General features: G+C 48.1%; 1 long non-coding RNA gene across 2 annotated transcripts in view; it reads right to left on the reverse strand.

Annotated features, from left to right (window-relative positions):
• The window catches only part of LOC111817881, a 46,837-nt gene that overhangs the window by 12,080 nt on the left and 14,221 nt on the right, over positions 1-20,536 (reverse strand). Inside the window, exons 1-2 of one of the 2 annotated variants that reach the window (XR_002821980.1) lie at positions 11,074-11,240; positions 3,450-3,622 (exon numbers count right to left, since the gene is read on the reverse strand). This is a non-coding gene — a long non-coding RNA (uncharacterized LOC111817881). Of the gene's footprint in view, positions 1-3,449; positions 3,623-11,073; positions 11,241-20,536 lie in introns of those variants that run through there. The other variant, XR_002821981.1, reaches the window with a different exon arrangement.

Genomic DNA, 20,536 nt, shown 5'->3' on the forward strand with positions numbered 1-20,536 from the left:
CCTAGACCTGCAGCTGAAGGAGCCCTGTGCCTGGCATGGGACAGAGCAGAAACGATCAGGCTGCATTCTCTTAGGGAACCTGGGCTCCCCAGCAAGGTGAGGAGCCGGAAGGACAGAGGCAGAGGCCAAAACCACACATTAACTTCAGCAGCTTGGTGTCCATTTGATAAAGAAGGGACATTGGCAACATGATAGGGTGATAACAATGCCCAGGGAAGTCCTCCGAGCCATGAAGTTTCTGATTCATTTTTAAAGAAAAATAGGCCCCACATCCTGCAGCTTCTCACTCTGTGTTCTTCTGCCTTTTCCCGCCTCTCACGGCTTGCAAACTCAAAGCTGCTGCCCTCAGCCTTGCCAGACTTCCCAGGGCTCTTTCTATCTTTCAAGAAAAGCAGAGGAAGGGACTGGGGAGATGGTTCAGTAGAATAAGCACAAGGGCCTGAGTTCAATCCCCAGTTCCACAAAGGAAAGAAGGAAGGAAGGAAGGAAGGAAGGAAGGAAGGAAGGAAGGAAGGAAGGAAGGAAGAAAGAAAGAGACAGAGGAAAGGTGCTGTGCCCTCTATGGAGCCAGGGTAGCTGTATTGTTGCCCCCGCTTATGGCTAGATGAACATCTGCGGTGACTGACTGGCCCTGCAGTGACTGACTGGCCAGCTGGATGACAAACTTCATCAGAAGGTGCAACAGAAAATGTTAGAGCACCAAGTGTCCTATACAGGGTCCCTCTAGGGTCTTCCGCTGAACTCAGGGAGCACCATGGCCCTTCCCAGGCCCCAGGCTAACAGAAAGTGTTTCAGAGGTGACCAAGTGCAGCTCACGAGGCCCCTCCACACCTTGACATCTGACATCCATCCCACCCTGGCTCTATATAAGTGACTACCAGTAAAGGTGCTTCCCCAACCCTGGGGTGGGTGAGTCTACCTCTTGACTCTGCATCCTGGCATTCCACCTGGGAAGGCCAGAGCCCTCAGGCCATAAAGGGAAGAAAAACCAAGGAAGCAGAAACTGTGTCACCTGGTCACCATCACACGCAGACCACAAGATGGCAATCAGGCCTGCATGAGCCTCTGAGTGGTTGCCCTACTCCCTTATGAGCAGAAGGTGAACTAAGTTAAGAGCCGCTCCAGCTCCACACACTTGATCCTGGGTGCTGTGGCCCCTCTGTTAAGGATCTCCCAACAAAGGATGAGTCTGCTAGGATGAAACCATCTGCTGACAGGTGCAGTCACTGTGAGCTTTGGGAGGGTGAGACTAGACATGTCTCGTCACATGTTACTCTGTGCTTGCGAAATTCGACATAATATAGATGATACATACCGCCTCCTGATGGCTCTCCCTAACCCACACCAGTGTTTTCATCCCATGGATAAAATAGGGCTTCAGGACTGCACATCAAGGTTGAGGAAAAGCAGGACTCACAGCCCATGAACAGTGAGGCCCAGCACAGTGTAACTTCCCCAACCCACGGGTCACTCTCTGATATCAGAGTGTGTGACAAGAGCAGTAACCACATAGCTGTTATCTTCCCATGGCTGCACCATGAGGAGCACAGTGATGTGGAGACAAGAGGGTCCACGAGGCAGCCTCACCTCAGTATCCACCATTTGCAACCCCAAGGTCACACAACAGACAGACTCCAGCCCTACTCCCTCTCAGGTGAGGGGAGATGGAAGCTCCTTGCAGGCCCCCTACTTTCTTGGGCTGGCACCTCCAGGACAAGCCTGTCTCTGCCCTGGTTTGAACCTGCTGCCTATGAGCTGAAGGCTCCAAAACGTGTGCGCAAGACCTACTCCTTGGCACGCCACCCAGATTACATTCATCACTGATGCCACCTTGGCTGCCAATGGATATCTCAACATAACGTGAACACCATCAGCACCCCCCACTCCACCTGTGTCCCCAGTCATACCTGATGCCTCGCCCCAGCACCTACATAGTCACCATGCTGAAACAATGCTGCTTCCTGTGTATCTTTCAGTCTGTCTTTCCCTTCCACTCCTCTTGCAACCTTTCCTCAGGGCTCCCGAAGCACCCAGGCTGTACCTCAGCCCTGCCCAGGGACAGCTGGGTCAGACTGGGCACAGAGAGGAGCTCACTGCTACCGTGAACCCCAGAACAGCCTGTGCATAGGAAGGAGGAAGAACAAGGCATCGTTTCAGGAATTCAAAGGCCATGCCATGCAGGGGGAAGGCAGGGACAATAGAGTATCGGAGACCACATGTTACAAATGTGTCTAAGGCTATCCAAGCTTGCCCTTGTCCTTCCTGCCCTTGGAGCCAGATTAGAACAAGGAAATTCCCCACTTGTTTTTTGTCACAGTTAAAGCCCTACGACTGGTGATGCTGGTGCTCATAGGGCAAGATTAGGCCAGCTAAGGACAACAAGGATCTTTAAAACAATGTACTAGTAGTAGTAAAATGTTTCACCAAGAGAAACTAAGTTACCCTGTTGGCCCCTGTCTCATCCTTGCAAGAATGCTTGGCGCTTCTTACTCGCCCAAGGCAATCGTCGCTGTCGCTGCCAGAATCACTCACTACCCTTCTCACACACTGGCTCACACAATAGTGGTGAGCTGGAGTCTTGGTCTTTTGCCCATCCTGAGGCACTGCCCACTTAGCCCCTTTATGCATTACTAAATGTCTCATCCTTTCGCCATATATCTTGTTATGGTTTGTGTCTAGCTATCCACCCAAAGCCTCATGCAGTTATAGGGTGGACTTCTAGAGTGCAATTAATTCATGATCCAATGCTGGGATTATGGAAGTGAGTGCTGCTGGGAATATGGGTATGAGTGCTGTCCCCAGCCTGGGGTGGATAGCCTGAAAGCAACATAAGGGAGACAGACTTGCTCTCTGTAGCCTTTGCTGCCATGGCTGCTGCTTCTCCCTTTGCTCTTTGCTGTTCTCTGCCAGCATGAAAAGTTTCCCTCTGCCATGTGCCACTCTGCCTTGGAGCCAGCTGAGTACAGACTGAAACCTCCAGTAGCTCTGAGCTAAATAAACCTTTCCTCCCTTAATTCTGGGTGTCAGGTATTTGTTCCAGCAATGAGAGAAAAGTAATTAAAACATCCCTCATTCAGGCAGTTGGGGATCCTGGACAGGTCCCCCATAGGAGAGCACGAGGAAGGACGTGAGCCAAGCAGGCTGCAGAGGGCCTGGCCCGCAGGGCGCCGCAGCAACAACCCGATGGGGGCACTGTGGCGGCAGGTAGCTCCGGTGCGGCACACATCTCACCCTGCAGCGACTGTGGCCGACGCAGCAATAGAGCAGGGAGCACAGACAGACACTCACTGAGTCAACACCGCAGCCTTTGTATGCGCGCCCTGCAATCTCAAGACCTACACCATCCTGCCCACCTGCGACTTGTCTATCCCGGATGAATGGATACCAGGGCCCAGGCAGTGACATGTGTTTCTGTGGACAGCAAGCAAGTCCCCTCCCCAGACTCCCACCTTCAGCCTGAGCACTGAGGCTATGGCTCCCGCTCAGAAGAGACGTCGCCCTCCGCCCCGCTGCTGGCGCTGCGGTCTTCCTTCCGGGGAGCAGTGCGCTCTTTGTTGGATTCCGAGGGTCCCTTGGCTCTGGTCTTCTCTTTCCTCTGCTGCTGCTTCTCTAGCTTTGACAGCTGATTTTAAAACAGAAAAAGAAAAGCATTTATGAGCATGAACACACACCCAGACATCCAGCACTGACTCGGCCTTGCTGGATCCTGGCACACTATGGAGTTCAGCCACGCCACGGAGGACACTGACCGGACAGGCACCTGAGCCACGAGCACAGATGGCCACACACATTCCCCTCCGACTGGACCAGGCTCAACAGAACTTGTCACTGCCTGCTGCCCCAGCCTGGTCCACTGGGCAGAGGGGATGTGGCGATCTCCAGGCCCAGAAGAGCTATTTGCAGCAAAACTTAGAGCCCGTTGTTTTCTTGGATGGCTCAACAGCTTTTTCTTACCAAGTTGCCTTTCTATTTATTGCCTTCTCATGATTGTACTATTAATTTCTATCAGTTTTTTTTTAAGTTAGTGTTTAAATGTTTCACATTAACTAAGTCTATATGCTACTATTTGTAATCTGAGCAACTACATGAAGGACAGCAATGTGCAATACAAAAACCGTGGTTGAATACCCCTCATCTTGTTCTTCTAAATGTGTTTTGTTTCTAATGTCTTATCAATTATTATTATTCTCTCATTAAATACATTAAAAAATAAAAAAGAAAAAAGGACAAGAAAAACTAAGGTTTATTGAAAGGAAGAGTTCATGTTTAATTATTTGACCAATCTTACATTCCTGTATCTGGTAAGCTGAACAACAAATTTTATGAATACAACATGTAATTAACAACCCTTGTTAATATTCTATTCTTGTTTGAAATCCTGTACCATTTGTATTATTGTATGTTGTTTTGTTTCCCCCTTGGTTTTTGTTATTTGTTATTTATTTTGTTTTTATTCTTTAAAATAAAAAATTGTTCAAAATACTCTACTATTCGCTGAAGATAACAGAGAAGGCCACGAAATGGGGCACGATTAAGCACACTGAACACAGGCTCAGTTACTTGTTTGTTTTTGGAAGCAAAAGCCTGACGCACCCAGGTACCTGCTCCTGGCGGGAACATGGCATCTCCACACAGGACCACAGCCACAGGAACCTGCTCAGATTCCTGCCAGTCAGCCAGCGACATGCATGTGGAGCCAGGACCCACTTCCTCCTGGGAGATGTTCCCAGCAAATACAAAGCACCACAGACTCAACGGGGGACAGAAACTTGAGTCACCCCACACGCTGAGCAGCAGGGTAGCCACTCCAGAAAGGCCCCAGAGAAGCCCACCTGGAAAACAGCCAAGCTTGGGTCCGTGGGGTTCCCAGGACCAAAGCAGGCCCAGGACACAGCAACAGTTCCATCTGCCTCCCAGACCAAGTCACAAAGGCTTTCTCAATCATACAAAAGAAGGGAATTTAATAAAGGGCCGGCCTCTCCCCAGCGCCCCTACCCCATGCGCTGGGGAGGCATAAAAGAGGCATAAAAGAGTCACTTTATATAAGCCCCAGATCTTGCTTCTGTGAAGGAGCTAAGGCTCAGCCTGCTGGCCTGATGAGCAAGCACCTGGCAGCAGAAAGTGAGCGTCCCCTAGTGAGCAGCAAGCTGAGTGCTGCGGCTGGGACCACACACCCCAGACTGCCCCAGCCTGCCCCAGCCTGCCCCAGCCTGCCCCAGCCTGGAAACAAGCAGTGCCTGCAGCAGCCCTTCAGGTAGGAAGGGTCTGGGACAGAGACGGCAAAAAGCTAGCATTTTGCACGTGTGGGAAGTAGATGCTCAGAGCTCCTTGCTGCTTTTCTCTGGAGCATTATTTTCTATGGATGAATATCTCTCTGTTCAGGGCTGCAGAGTGTCAGGGAGGCCTTTCCTTCTACTTCTCTTGGCGATTCGGTTAGTGAGACAGGGTCTCGCTGTGTAGTCCAGGCGGGCCTCATACTCACTCGTAGCCCAGGATGGCCTCAAACGCCCAGTAATTTTCCTGCCTCAGCCTCTCAAGTGCTAGGATTACAAGCATGCACTCCCATGCCCAACTCTTCCTGTGGCATTGAGTCCTCTTTCTCTTGGGAAATGGAGAAGATGGGTGGGGTCCCTTGTTCTGTTTTCTTACAGAATATCTTCAGACTGTATATTGTGAAAATACTTAACATTATAGAGCCTATACACTAAAAAAATGCCTTAGAAAGTAAATTTTATGTATTTTACTAAAATTGTTAGAAAATGTTTAAATGATTTTGGAAAACAAGTTGGCAATCCATTCTGGACCACATGCTTTCTTTTTATGTGAAATCTGAAACTCCAGGAGTCAGCATTCTGCAGTGAACTGTGACAAGCAGTTTATGACAGAATCGGCGTGTGTTTTTACCCATGAACATTACACATGTGTAGATGCAAACACACATATGTAAATAATCATGAACATGTTCCAAATTGGGTGCTGAGAAATGCCCTCTTTGCTTCCCATCAGAGGCAAAGCATAGGAAATGACCATCACCGGTGACAACAGCAGGTGGGGGTCACCCTCCTCTGGAGCTTGGACACCAGAAGACACAGCTTTCCCAGGGTTTTTTAGCTCCATGCAGCACTGGTATAACCTAGCACAGTACGACCCAGCACTGACAAGTCACCACTGCACACAAACATAGCTCTGAACTGTCCCCTGTCCTCCCCAATGCCAGCTTTCAAATCCTAACTCTTTAAGCAACTGGCATGCCCCACTTCTGCCAACACTGCAAAGCTGATCCTCTCCTGCATTACTTATCTTCAAACAACCTCACCCTGGGGCTCCAGGCCACCATGTAAGGCTCTCTGTGAGGACACTACAAACCAAACCAGTAAACGGAGGCCTCGCTCAGAAAACAGGGAATCCAATGCAGCCAGAAGAAAGGATTTACATCTTGAGGCAAGGAAGAATGAATTTTTTTTTCTTTGAGAAAACGAATGAGTGCCTGCCAGACAGCTCAGTGGACTAAAGTGCCTGCTTAGGCAGAGTGCAAGGACCATGGTTCAATCCGTGGCACAACAAGGCATGCTGGCTCCACTCCCAGGGCACACTGAGATAGCAATTGAGACTGGGCGTGGTGGCGTGTGCTTGTGATCTCAGAGCTTGGGAGGCTGGAAATAGGAGGATCACTAAGAGTCTGATCTATATAGTGAGACCCTGTAGACCCTGTACTAAATACATAAAATTAAAAAAGAAAAAAACAAATGAAAATAGGAGAGGGAGGGAGGGAAGGAGGGAGGGAGAGACAGAGAAGGAGGAGGAGGAGGAGGGGAGGAGGAGGTGGAGATGGAAGAGGAGGAGGAGAAGAAGGAGAGAAGGGAGGGAGAGAGGGGGAAAGGAAGGAAGTGCCACGGTGTCTGAACTCAAGCAAAATGTCCACAGCTTCCAAATTAATAGGACATGCACATTAAAGAGAATAAAGAGCAGGAAGCTCTATATCTGTGAATGTGTCATCTATGAACACAGTAACGAGGGACGTCCCAGGTCTGCTGGCCTGGGACGCTTTCACTCTATTGTTGAGTCCACGATGCACAAGGGATGCCCATAGGCTATGCTGACTCTAGTGGCCAGGGGACCAACCTCCAGCCAGCCTGCACCCCTCCTGCTGGAGCCAGGGAAGGCAGTGGCAGATCCCAGGAGGACAGGCAGACCCACAATGAACCCCCAATTCACCGTTAAACCCAACAAGAAAACAAAGGACTCTTTCTAATGAAGATGCCCAGGCTCTAACTGCTAGTAAAAGAATCAGCTAGTGGAGTAAGTGTGTCACAGTGCTCCACTGTGGGACTGCAGAGGAACCAAGCAGGCAGCAAAATGAGCCCAAGGTCTATGTCAGGCAACAGGGCATGGTTGAGACTGAGGCATGCTGGAGAGGTCAAACCCACCTCAGGACACCCACATTCACTTTCAGACCTGTGTCTGGGAAGATACGATGTTAATGGGTGCATGAGTGACCTGCTCAGTGACTCTTGGCATTTCCACCATGAGATCTGGATGGCTCTTACAATACCACTAAAGGGCTGATCTGACAGCTCAGCAGACTAAAGCGCCTGCTTAGGCAGAGTGCAGCAGCCAGGGTTCAAGTCCTAGAGTGCTGTGCTGGCCCCACCCACAGGCCATGCTGAGATAGCAATTGGGACTGGGCATGGTGGCACACACCTGTAATCCCAGCACTTGGGAGGCTGAAAACAGGAAGATCACTACAAGCCCGATCTACATAGTGAGACCCTGTAGATCCTGTCCTAAATACAGGGGGAAAAAATACCACTAAAAGCAGGGTTATCCACATAGCACACAAGGAAGCTGCTGTCAGCTTCCTGTATCACAGCCCAGTCACATTCCAGCCCCTTCTTCCCTCCTGCTTCAGCCTGTCATGTGGTCTTCCTGTCATGTGGCATAGCCAGCAGGACATGAGGGGGCTGCAGATGGCTTCAGAGAAAGGCTTTCCTCCCTGACATACACAGAGCAAGAACACATTGGCCCCTTCCTGTCCTGGGAAAGGACAAGGACAGGAGCTTCAGAATGATGAGAAGGGGCCTCTCAGGTGCCCGAGATGCTTCTGGTGCCCTGCAGGGCCAAGGGGAATCAGCCTCCTGCTGGGGGAGGTGACTGCATCCCTTAGAGATCAATGACATGGCACTTGCAGCTGAAAGCCTACTGCACTGAAAGAGAACGTGACACATGGCAAGGCAGGGTGGCTTGCTTAGGGCTCTGCACCACCTGAGTGGCTGGGGTCACCAAGGGCCCTGGACACTGAACCCACATTCTTTCCAGAGAGCCACATGACCTCCCTCCCTTCATCCATTAACTGCATTTTACAGGCATTCCCTGAGCACCAGCTCCATCGCAGCTGCACCAAGGACACAGTGCATAGTCTAGCAGAGTCCCTGCCTTCTGGGCTGACAGTGGACTGGAAAAGTGACTGGGAACTGGCTCACCACAAGCCAGCCTGTCCTGAGCACCACAACAGTCTTAGGGATACTGTCACAATCGCCATCTTAACACAGAGGAGCCCTCCCCTTTGTCCCAGGACACATGCCTCACAGCCAGGTACATGGTGGTAGAGTGCACAAGGTGGTGCAGCACATGTGAGGGAAAAATGACAGGCAGAAATGGCAGGACACAAAATGGCCAGGCCCATCCAGGGAGAGGCCAAGGAACCACAGGCACAGGCCAGGGGGCAGCCGGAAGGAGGGATGTGAAGGTGCATGAGTTATGCCAGGGCTCCACAGGCAGAGGCTGAAGCACCCCATGGCAGCACTTGCTACTGGGCCTGTCACAAGGGCCTGGGTCCAAGCTCCTTTTTCCTCAGGCACCTATAGTGCATGCTAACACACTGCGGCACCTACAGAGCACAGGATGGCTAAGTGAATGAGCCAATAGGCTGATGCTATTTCGAAAAGCAGGCAGGGCCATCAGCTCAGAGGAATGGGGTAGGGGTCCTCAGGACACACAGAGCATGGGGTACGTGTGCCATCTCTGCCAGATGAAGGACCTGCCTTTGGAGCAGGAAGATCTCTTGAGGGGGGCAGCAGTACACCAGAAAGAGAAATGGAGATTCCAGGGCAGGACTCTGATGTCCCCAGCTCTGCCTGATTTCCTATAAATGCTGTGTAGACAGAATGGGGAAGAGACACCTAGAGATGTGTGAAGCCTGGATAAGCCGGGAATCACTGTCATCTGGCCCATCCTCCACACACACACAGCATCACCCCTAGCAAATGAAAGACTGACCCCTTCACACCAGGGATGATCCAGCGTAACAGTGACAGAAAGCGTGAGATAAATGAGTCACTCAGGGCCTCCTCAGTCTCTGAGGAGCCCAGGGAGAAGGATGGTGAGTGAATGGGGGCCTCAGCCGTACAAGCGCAACTGGCCTCTGGGCTTGCAAAGCCTGGAGAAGATCAGACAAGCTCTGAGCACGGGGTCCACTGTCCCATCACTCACCTACCTCTCTGGGTCTCCCCACCCTACCGCATCATCAGACACAGACTGAGCTTGAAGGGACCCACAGAATGAAATCATTCATGCCTGGCTTCAGATGAAGCAGCTGAGGCCCGCCCTGACGGTGAGATGACAGTGCCGTCCTAACACTTGCTTCCAGCTGACTCAGGAGAAGGATGGTAAAAGATTACAGCTGTGCATGACCACCTGCAGGACGTTATTGTGGTAAGTCCCATAAAACCCAACTAGATCTTATCTTTCTTCTAATTTGAGCCTCCAGATTAGAAAAAGAGTGCCGCTGCCCTCAAGCAGCCCATGTGCATCACTTAAAGTTTTAATTTCAGTTCTCTTAAGTCCATCTTCATACTTAGGAAATAAATGAGCCTTGGATTCTGACAGCTAACTCTTTTCCTTAAGGATTCTGGGAAATTCAGAACAGACAGATCGATATTCCCAGACTGCTTCTGAGCCAGATGAAGTCAGTGCAGAGAGCCCCCCACACACACACCTACCTGACCAGGGCCGCATCCAGGCCACAGTCGGCCTGGGCCCAGATCTAGGGTCTGGGACTCCTGGCCATACCTCCTGGCAGCCTGGCTCTGTTGGGAGCAAACACTCACCTGCATGGGAGCTTCTGCGGACAGCCCAGGCCCCATGCTTGCTCCTAGAGGTACCTGACTGAGTTGCTTTAATGCTACCCACTTCCTTCCAGGCTTTTCTGTCCTGCATCTGAGCAAACTCTCAAACAAAGCAAATAACAAAAGAAAAACTCAAGCCCCATGAAGCCAGTGACTGTGATTTTTATAGACTGTAGTACAGACGGGAAAGCTCTGCTCCAACCAAGCCCTTGCAGAGGTTACAAGCAAGTCACCTGGCACAAGTCATAAAGATCAAATGCCTCCTCTGCACTTTCTTCTTAAAATACCACAAGGCATGGTCACTTGAAGAGCACAGCCCACATAGGGGGCATTGTCAGGAGGGGCCACTGGGCCATCATGAGGTGCTGTGAAGTGGGACAAGCCCCAACAGGTCCCTGCAGAAGGACACAGGCTCAGGCAAAAGGGAAACTCCTAATCCAGGAGCCACGTCCCAGTCCTTGGCTCTGGAACTTTCCCCAGCACTGTCTACCACAAGCAGCAAATGCTTCGTCAAGCTGCTGCGCTACCTATGTGCTCATTCTCTCACCCCGGAACACACACAAGCACCATTAGCTATGTTTTCCTCAATAATTAACAATTTCAAGACAATATATAAGTAAACACGCTATAGAATACATTAAGTCACTAAGGAACCTCCTTGGGTGCAGGCTAAATTACTAAACTTCACCATGCCCCTCTGTTGGACCACAGAAGCTTCTGGAAGGCCACCTTCCTTTAGTACCAAAGGGGCCAGCAGGGTGGGAGGAGCCCATGGCTCTCTGTCAGGGGAACAGACATCTCCAGTAACAGATCATCCGAATGACAGCAGCCCTCACTAACCCTGGGAGAGGACATGTTCCCAGCCAACCTAATGATCATGTGTTCAGCATGGGGACATCGCTTGAGCCACTAGAAGCCACATCCCAAGGTCCATGACCTTTTGTCTTACCCATTTCCTGCTGCTGCTTCCAGGCCAGAGGAGAGGCTAGGATGTGGAAAGTGGGAGGCAAGCCCCAATCAGCAAAAGACTGGTGGAACTCAGAGGAGCAGGAATTCTGGGTCTACAGTTGCACGGAGCCAATCAGCAAAAGCTTCCTCTCACAGGCTTTCTCCAGGTGCCAGCCACGTTCAAAAAGCAACTGAATTTATATTTGGATGATCTGTCTCACCAAACTGCAGCTTGATACAATTTTGAATCATGGGATCGCATTGAAAGTGTTTGTGAAAACGTCCTAATGTAATGGAAAACCTGACGGTGTTCAGAGGATGTTTCCCCACACACCGCAGACTGCCATCATGTCAATTGTCACCTTGTGTTATTTTTAAATCGACTGCTGCTTAATAAAAACATTACAAAGCAAAGTGCACACATGGTACCTAATTTTCATACCTTATTAACTCTGCTTGAGGTTTTTGTGGCAATTTAAAAAAAAAAAATTAAGCAAAAAGGCATCTGTCCCCATCTGAAACCATGCATGCTAAGTTTTTTCCACTTCTCCATTGTTTATAAAAACCCTGCCAGGCATGCAAACTCAAGAAGTGGGCGAGCTTGGACCCTTCCTGTTGCTCTGACCAAGCCAGGCCTCTCCTGGTTCACTCCTCCATGCACAGGCACACCCTAGACCAGCTCCAACGGCAGGCCCAGTGGGACATGTAAGATGTGCAAAGTTAGCCCAGGAGTTGTCTCTACTGGCACAGCGGCCCTTGAGTCCTCTGACCTACCTGTCACAAATACCACCAGAGCCTGTGTCCCCTGGCCTGGCCCAGGATCACCTGCAGCTCCTGGGAAGCAGTTCACCTCAAGCATCTGCTCCTGCTAGTCCAGGCACCACATGGCTGCAGGAGGGTGTATGGCCTAAGTGCAGGGCCAGCTCTGAGGTATGTGCGCTGAGGTTCCCAAGACACCCTGAGATCATTTACCCCACCCCAGTGGGGGCCCTCCTCCTCCTTGGCTCACTCTGGGAGGGATCCGAACCACAAGCACTCTGTTGGATTAAAATTAACCCATCTTAATGTGACAATTCAAGATGCATAGCTTGACATCTGGGCCTCTGCTGACCAGAACCCAGTGCTGCTCAAACATCTGGACACCAAAGATGATGTTTAGGATTACTCCCCTTCCCTGGGAAGGCACTGAAAATGCTATACCTGCAGGGCCAGCTGAGCAAGCTTGAGTACAATTTTGTGACATTTTTATGCTAAGTCATCAAACACTGATAATCCACAGGCAAGGCAAACTCCAGTTTGGTATGTTGCACTTGGTCCTCTCACCCGACTGAGAGTGAGGCGCTGGCTGCACTTCCCACATTCCCAGGCCCAAGCTGGTCTGGTTTGCCTACAGTGCAGAATATCATAAAACTGCAAGCGCTCTGGAAGAGATGCAGCTAGGCCTCTCTTCTTAAGAGACGCACCAACAGGAGGCCTATGGCTGCCTCCCTCCACCACCCCCTCTTCCTCCAGGCCTGTGTATAAAATCTGGAAGCAAAAGTAAAAAGCAGCAATTTATGGTCAATGAGGACTTTTGATGTTAGTCCACATTTATCACACTGTGGGCACAAATCTGGCTAATCACCATAAATGGTACCAAAGTTTAAGGAAACATTTGAACAATTCCACTCTGGCTATTCCAGCAGCTAATTAGCACCAGAAAGCTTACATGAACAGTGCTCTTCAAATGATTCAAAACGTGTCTCCAATTTGTAGCAGTTCTGAGGAAAAGAGGGTAGGGTGCTGTTTTCTCCTGCTTGGTCTCCACACTGTGCAAACGCCAAGAGAGGAGATAAGGAAGGATAAAGACTTAGTGTAACAAGTAATACAGACCAGAATAGAGGAAGAGTGGGCCCCAGAAAGCCTGAGCTTGGGGGGGGGGATCTGCAGTCATATGCCAGCAGGATGGGGCTCACAGCCACCAGAGTGACCAGCCATAGGGGCGCTGCTGAGGCGTCCAGAGGGAGGATGCAGAAGGGAACCCTGGGTGGGAACCCGAGGTCTAAAAGAGGCGGAGCAAAAGCAGAACTTTCAGCACGATTGCAAGAAAAAAGAGGTGGGCCAACATTCCAGGATACTGAAAGGCTGCCAACAATTAAAGTCAGAACTATAACTGTATAGCCAAGGCCACAGCTTGGCCGGGTGGTGACTAATGGAGTCAGGACAATATAAATACTGCATATTGCTTCAGTGACAAATAAAAAAAGCATTTTTCTGGTTTGTCTTGATGTCCCCCCAAAGCTTCACACGGTCATGGGGCCAGCTTCTACAGTTTCTGATGGACTCATGGTCCAGTGCTTGGATTATGAGCGTGAGTGCTACACCTGCCCTGGGGCAGGCGGCCTGCATACAATGAAAGGGAGGGAAACAGGCTTGCTCTGGCCACTTCTCCCTGCTGCTCTTGCTGTTTTTGCTGTCCTCCAGCACCACGAACTACTGCCCTCTGCCACGAACCACTCTGCCTTGAAGCCAGCTGAGTATGGTCTGAAACCTCCACAACCTGTGAGCTAACAGTCTTTCCCTCTTTAATTTGGGCATTGGGTATTTTGTCTCAGCAATGAGAGAAAAGTAACCAATACAAGCATAACACCAGGAAGATAGAAGGTGGCAGGAATAAACAGTGTTCAGCTGTCATCTAAAGTGGCATGAAAAAGAACATCAAGGTTTAATAAAGAAATAGTAAACATTTGTTATCTAGACACAGAGAAGAAAGTATCCAAAGAAATAGCTTGAAACCCGTTAAAGATGGCTGCCTGTAGGAAAGAGAAAAGAGGAACTAGTGGACACAACCTTTCCTTATAAACCTTCAAGTAATGTAGACCTTTAATTATATGCATCATTACCTAAGGAGAAAATGCATATGGTGTGTACAGTTAATGGATTCAATACACAGAAAACAAAAAGAATGACAGAAAAATCCATTCTTGTGATTCTTCTGATATTCAGAGCAAAACATGCTAAATGAAGAGCAGAGGATTGACAGCTCAACACAGGAAATCCAGAAGAAGGAACTGAAGCTGACAGAGGAAGAGCAGCAAGCACAGGTATTGCTACAGGCCATTCAATGGGCCAAGAAGAGCCTCAGCTATGCACTGAACCCAAATGAAGGGGATTTCAGAAAAGATCGGCACCGAGGCCCTGCCTTTGCCTTCCGCACCACTTCTCTTCCAATGCCAACATGCAGCCAGGTGACACAGTAACGGTGACCAACTACGTATTGCACTGATGAGAGAACTGCACGATGACAGACAGGTGGGCGGACAAGGACACAAGCAAATGAATGTCCGCTGCACTGGCTTTCACAATAGGAAAAAAATGTGTGGCCATCTAAATGCCCATGAAAAGAAAATTCTTCAAATACATTGTGAGATCCTGTACAGATCAATGTGCTGTGTGAGGTGCTTCTACGGAGAATAAATGATTCCAGTAATTAAAACTAGAATGTGCATGCCTTCATCATGAAAAGAAAGAGCAGTGTCAGGTGTGATAGAGCATGCCTGTAGTTTCAGCAGGCAGGAGGCTGAGGCAGGAGATCACTTTGAGTTCAAGGCCAGCTTGCTCTTCATAGTGAGGCTCTATCTTAACAAAAAAAAAGCCACGGGCAGTGTTTGGGGAACCACATGACACCAGCCCCGAGTGGCTGCTTGGCAGTGGAAGGTGTGAAAAGCTGACAGCACTCATAACGGGCCAGGCCTGACAAAAAGGACACAGTGCAGATGCAGATTAGCACAAGGAGGAGGGGGCACTGAGGCAGATTCCTGTCCCCAAGAAGAGGCAGAGACAAAAAAGTGAGGAAGTCAGGAATAACATCCACTTCTCCAAGACTTAAGTCTCAGTGGTCAGAGAAACAGCTGTCCCTTTGGAGCCCAAGTTCCTGACCAGTCATCCTGCAGAACTCCCCCCTCAGCAGCATTCCAGGATTTTTGGCCTCGTCATGTCCATAGCAAGGCACCTAAATTTTGATGACATTTACACTGATGAGTAACTAACTGGCTGAATTATGTTACAGCTTGATAAAAAGAATCCCTTCACTAGCAGCCTCCATCTTTGCTAAATTTATGGTGTTGAATCACTTGTCGAGTCCAGTTCTGTGGTGAGAATTAATGTCACTACAGAGCTCAGAGGCCAACAAATAAATCGCAGGATTTTCAATTATTAAATCTAGATCAGGAACGTTGCTAGACAAATAGGTGAAGAACGAGCTTGACAAAGCATGAAGAGAAAATGCCTCTGCTGTCACTAGGAAGGTCAGATTGTCAAAATGAATGTTTAAATTTCAGGTTCAATCAATTATGCACAAAATATCTATGCCAGCAGCCCCCCTACTCTGTACCCAAACATTCAGATACATCCCTGAACCTGGAAGAATCTCAAACAAGTGACCTGGGGACAATCCAATATCCTGGCACAACAAAACAGTGCAGATAAGAGGGGCCACACACCAAGATGCCAGCTGTCTAGAGCAGCCCACAGTGCCCCTGGCCCGCGATGAGGGTAGTTCCCAGTGCTGCTCAGTATCTGTTCTAACCACCCTGAAGGTAACCAAGCAGCTTTCCCACTGTTGGACACAATACCTGATACCTACCACTTACAGGGAGAAAAGCTTAACTTGGTTCACAGTTTCAGAGGCTTCAGTCCATGGTAAGCTATCTTGGTGGAAGGGTATGGAGGAGTGAAGCTGCCTAGTTCATGGTATCCAGGGAAAAGAGCACAGGAGAGGAGCACCAGCAAGTGACGCCTCCTCCAAAGGTGGGTTTCCAGAGCCCACATCCTCACAGCACATCGCTGTGAGCATCAGTAGGTTAATGATGCAATCACCCCTCTCAGAGGCCCTTGAGCCAGTGCGTTGACAACTACAATTAGCCAGTACAAAAGGTCCATCTGAATTCCAGGGATGAAGAACTCTGCCAGACACAGACTGATATGCAAGAAAGCGTAAGTGCTGCCAATCTCTTGAAGGTTTCAGAGGTGCCTCAGAAAGTAGCAAGAGCCATGGGTTAGGTGTATGGAAGCAAAGGGATTTGCAGCAATGTCTTACACTGTAACACATTTTAAAAATTGAAACACACACCATATTTTTCAATCACATTTCACAGCTTCATAGCTGCAGTGGTGTCTCTGTTCATTAACTTAATTCTTTCCATGATTCTGGTCTCCAACCAAACTGGGTGAGAACCAAATCAAATTCCCCCATAAGGTCAACAATGAACCTAACCATTGTATCTGACTTGGTTCTCATCTAATTTGGTTTGTGACCAGAACCATGGAAAGAATTAAGTTTGTGAACTGAGGTACCATTTATTTTCCCATAAACCATAAATTGAAATATAAGCCCATATGTTGTCCAGCCCATGATGAGAACAGCAAGCGCAGGGCCTACCAGGCCCAGCCAGCTCAGAAGTGGACGAGGGTCTAGCTGGCTGGGAAGGCCTGCACCAGGATGCTAGCAGCTTGTGGATTCCTCTCCTTGGAAATCCCACACAGAAATGAAATTGATCCCCATTCATCTGGACTGAAACAGAAGTTCTTGACATTTGAAATCTGGCTAGGAGTGGGAGGACCTCTATTTTTCAGGCCAATACGAAGACAAATGAAAATACACATCATCAGTAGTGTCTGTTAGAGATCCCAGTCATGCTAGGTTCACACGATATGGAAATTATGGCTGACTTGCAAAGTGATGGTTACATATTATAGTGAATTTTTATAATAAATAATTTACCAGTGGGGTCTGCCTTTCTTGTTATTTAAAAATGTTAAACTCTAGTGATCAAAGACCATGCCACTGAGGCCAACTCATAAAACACCAACCTGCATGATGGTGGGAGAATTCAGGTCTTTGGCCATGGAATTTTCAAAGAAGGCTGAAAACAATAAACATTACCACTCCCCATCCTCAGACCACACAAAATACAAGTATGTGGTAAGGGCCAGTGAGATAGCTCAGTGGACTAAGTGCAGGGACCAGGGTTTGATCCCTGGTCCCACATGCTGTACTGACTCCGCACCCTGGGGGAACACTAAGCAGGCCACCGAATCCAGGCATGGTGGTGCAGGCCTGTAATCCCAGTGCTGGGGAGGTTGAAAACAGGAGGATCACTACAAGTCCAACCTGTTGTAGTGAGACCCTGTAGCAAATACAAAAATGAAAAATAAATAAATAATAAAAGGAAGAACCTGTGTTCACCACTGTCCAGTGTGGTTCTGAGCACAGGTTCTTCCCCCTCTGTGCAGCCACTGTCCAGTGTGTTTTCTGAGCATCCACGAGCCTGCTTTGGGCCATGTGACTTTCACCAGAGACTGCTAAGCACCAAGCAGATGCCAGCACTGAAGGCAGCTTTGCCACCAGATATCTCAGGAATCTGCCTCCCAAACACAAGCTCTGCGCATATCCCTGGCAGGCAAGGACTAGGGCAGCAGAGGCAGTGTCTGAGGCAATGCAGAGGAGATGTCACCCCAAACACAGGCCACTTTCAAACTCACATCACATTACCTTAACATTCCGTTTGAAGACCACCTGGATGGGAGTGTCTGCCCTCTTACCCAGCCTGCAGCCCCATGTCTGAGCCAGAATCACATCACTGGGGCTGGTGTCCATCTGTTGGCCTCCATTTATCTATAAAGATCTCAGGTGTATCTATTTTTTTAATAGCTGAGCAACACTCCATGCATAAAAATACCACATCTTTTTTTATCCATTCCTTAGTTGATGGAAAGGGAAAGAAACTTTTCCAAGAGAAAAAACAACTGGAATGAGGAAAAGAAGAAAAGAAAGAAAGAAGGGGAAAAAATTAAATTAAATTTTAAAAAATTTTATATATATATATATATATATATAATATATATATATACATACGAAGGATAGCTTGAAAAATTGTACTGTTAATATCTGCTGGTCTATTGAAAGGAGCAATTAATGCTTAACTTTTTATTTTCAATTTTTTATAATTTTTGAAAAATTTTACAGGCATATAGCTGGTAATCTAAACAACTAATTTGAAGACAACAATATGTACTATAACAACCAGTGTTGAACTCATAACAATTTGTTTAGTGATACTCTGTATCATTTTTAATGTTTTTAAACTATTTTTGTATTCACTTTAAAGACAAAAAAGTTATAAAGGTTATATAATGCCGCTTTAAGTCAGTATCCAATACTTATTTGAATCTGCCTGTTGCACACCCATTATTTTATTTACCATGTTTGTTCGTTTTTTCCCTCACACTGTGCACCTCTCTTGGAAAACTCATAGTTAACACTTGCCACAATGAGTAGAACATAAATGTCACTGGTGAGCTTCTTTAAAGAGGAGGGCCAGGGAGATAGCTCAGTAGAATAAGTGCTTGTCTGGCAAGCGCAAGGACCTGAGTTCAATCCCCGGTTCTGCCAAAAAAAATAAAAATAAAAATAAAGAGGAGGAAAGGCCCAATGATGAGACAGTAGAAGACTCTAAGATGCCAACAAAAACAAAGCTTCAATTAGAAGAAAATACCAAGAGTCCTACTTAAACCGTGGGTTCATGGCATCAGGTGATTCCCATTCTCTAAGCCTGCTCTGTATGATATGTGGTAACCCGCTCCCCAATAAAGACATGAAACCGTCAACACTGATGCTGTTAGGGTTTATGTCTGGTTGTCCTCCCCCAAAGCCTCATGCAGTCATGGGGCAGACTTCTAGAGTTCGTGATTAACTCATGATCCACTGGGATTATGGGTGTGAGTGCTACACCCAGCCTGGGGCACATAGCCTGAATGCAACTTAAAAGACACACACTTGCTCTCTGTTGCGATTGTTGCTGCTACTCCTCCCATTTGCTCTTGCTGCTTTGCTGTTTTCCGCTGCCATGAACTGCTGCCCTCTGCCACATGCCACTGTGCCTTGGAGCCAGCTGAGTATGGATTAAAACCTCCACTAACTTTGAGCTAAATAAACCTTTCCTTTCTTAATTTTGTGTGCCAGATATTTTGTCCCAGCAAGGTGAGAAAAGTAACCGAAACAGCTGCTTTGAAAGATAAACCATTGGGTTTCCTTAAAGGACAAAAAAGTAAACATGGACAATAGAAGCAGTTAATAAAGGCCACCCCCTCTTCAAATGGGTCTGCACTGAGAGCACTATTCTCAGTGGCCAAGTGCACTGCTAAAGCTAAGAAGTCCTTTATCACTGGTGAAGAGCTGATCCTGCCTGCTGTGAAGGATTCTGTCCTGAAACCTTGGAGAGGCTGCAGCTCAAAAGGGGGCTTGCATTCCTCTTTCAGCTGGCGCCATAACTAGAGAACTTCGTGCAATAGCAAAGGCTATGGAGGCACAGCTATTCAAGGGGATTAATGACGCACTGCGGTATACAACCCAGGGTGATGAGTCCACCAGTGTTGGGAACAATGTTTGTTTTTGTGTGGTTTATTCTTCAGGAGAATGCAGACATGGGTATGTTATGTGCACTTGTGTAGCCAGCCAACACCACTGCTGTACAGCTATTCAAGTGTTCAAATGATTACATATCAAGAAAACTGAATTGATCATATTGGTCAGTACATGCATGGGTGGAGTGACTACCATGACTGGACCATTTTCTCATGTCATTCACCAGTTAAAGAGGTAACTACTGCATGTAAGTCTACCCAGTGTGTCATCCACAGTGAAATGCTGCCCTGCCAAGCAAAGGTCACTTCAATTTAATGATATTTTGCAGGACGTGATTAAAAGTATCGGTCATATCAAGCTACACATGCTTAACTCTCTTCTGTTCATGCAGCTCTGTGGGAAGACAGAGGTGAGCACACACATCTCTTACAGGAGTAAAGGTAAATTGCTGGTCAGAGTTGTTAAGTTACAAGATCCACTGCAGAGATTTCATCTAGAACAGTCGTCCCTGGTAGCACATTTCAGCGACACAGGATGGGTTACAAAACTTGCTTGTTCATGTGACATATTTGACCTGCTCAATGAACTCAATCTGTCACTTCAGGACAGGACGAGAACTGTGGTCAAGTTGACAGATGAAACGGACGCATTCAAAGCCAAACTGGAATATGGGGGTGGGGGTGGCATGCAATTTGTGACATGCCTCAAACACTAGCAGAGATTTTGAGAAATGGAGCCTAGACATTTCTTTCTCCCAGCTGGTGCACGATCGTCTATCTCAGTGTTTGAGACGGTCTGAGCATTACTTTCTAATCACATAAGATGCCTGAACTGGGGATGAATGATTCTGTGACTGCTTCATGAATAAGCCAGGGAATCAAGCTTGTATGTGCTGGGACATCAGCTGCTTGAGATTGCAAGTGACGGTAGCCTTGAAAGTCTATTCAAACCAACTTCAGGCCTCTGTACCCTCTAGATTAGTCAAGAAAGAATATCCTGAGATTGTCACCTAGCACTGAAAGTCTTGATTCCATTCCCAACATCTTTTTTTCTTTTTTTT

This window comes from Octodon degus, unplaced genomic scaffold (genome assembly GCF_000260255.1).
Source record: "Octodon degus isolate 3935 unplaced genomic scaffold, OctDeg1.0 scaffold00073, whole genome shotgun sequence".
NCBI lineage: Eukaryota > Metazoa > Chordata > Mammalia > Rodentia > Octodontidae > Octodon > Octodon degus.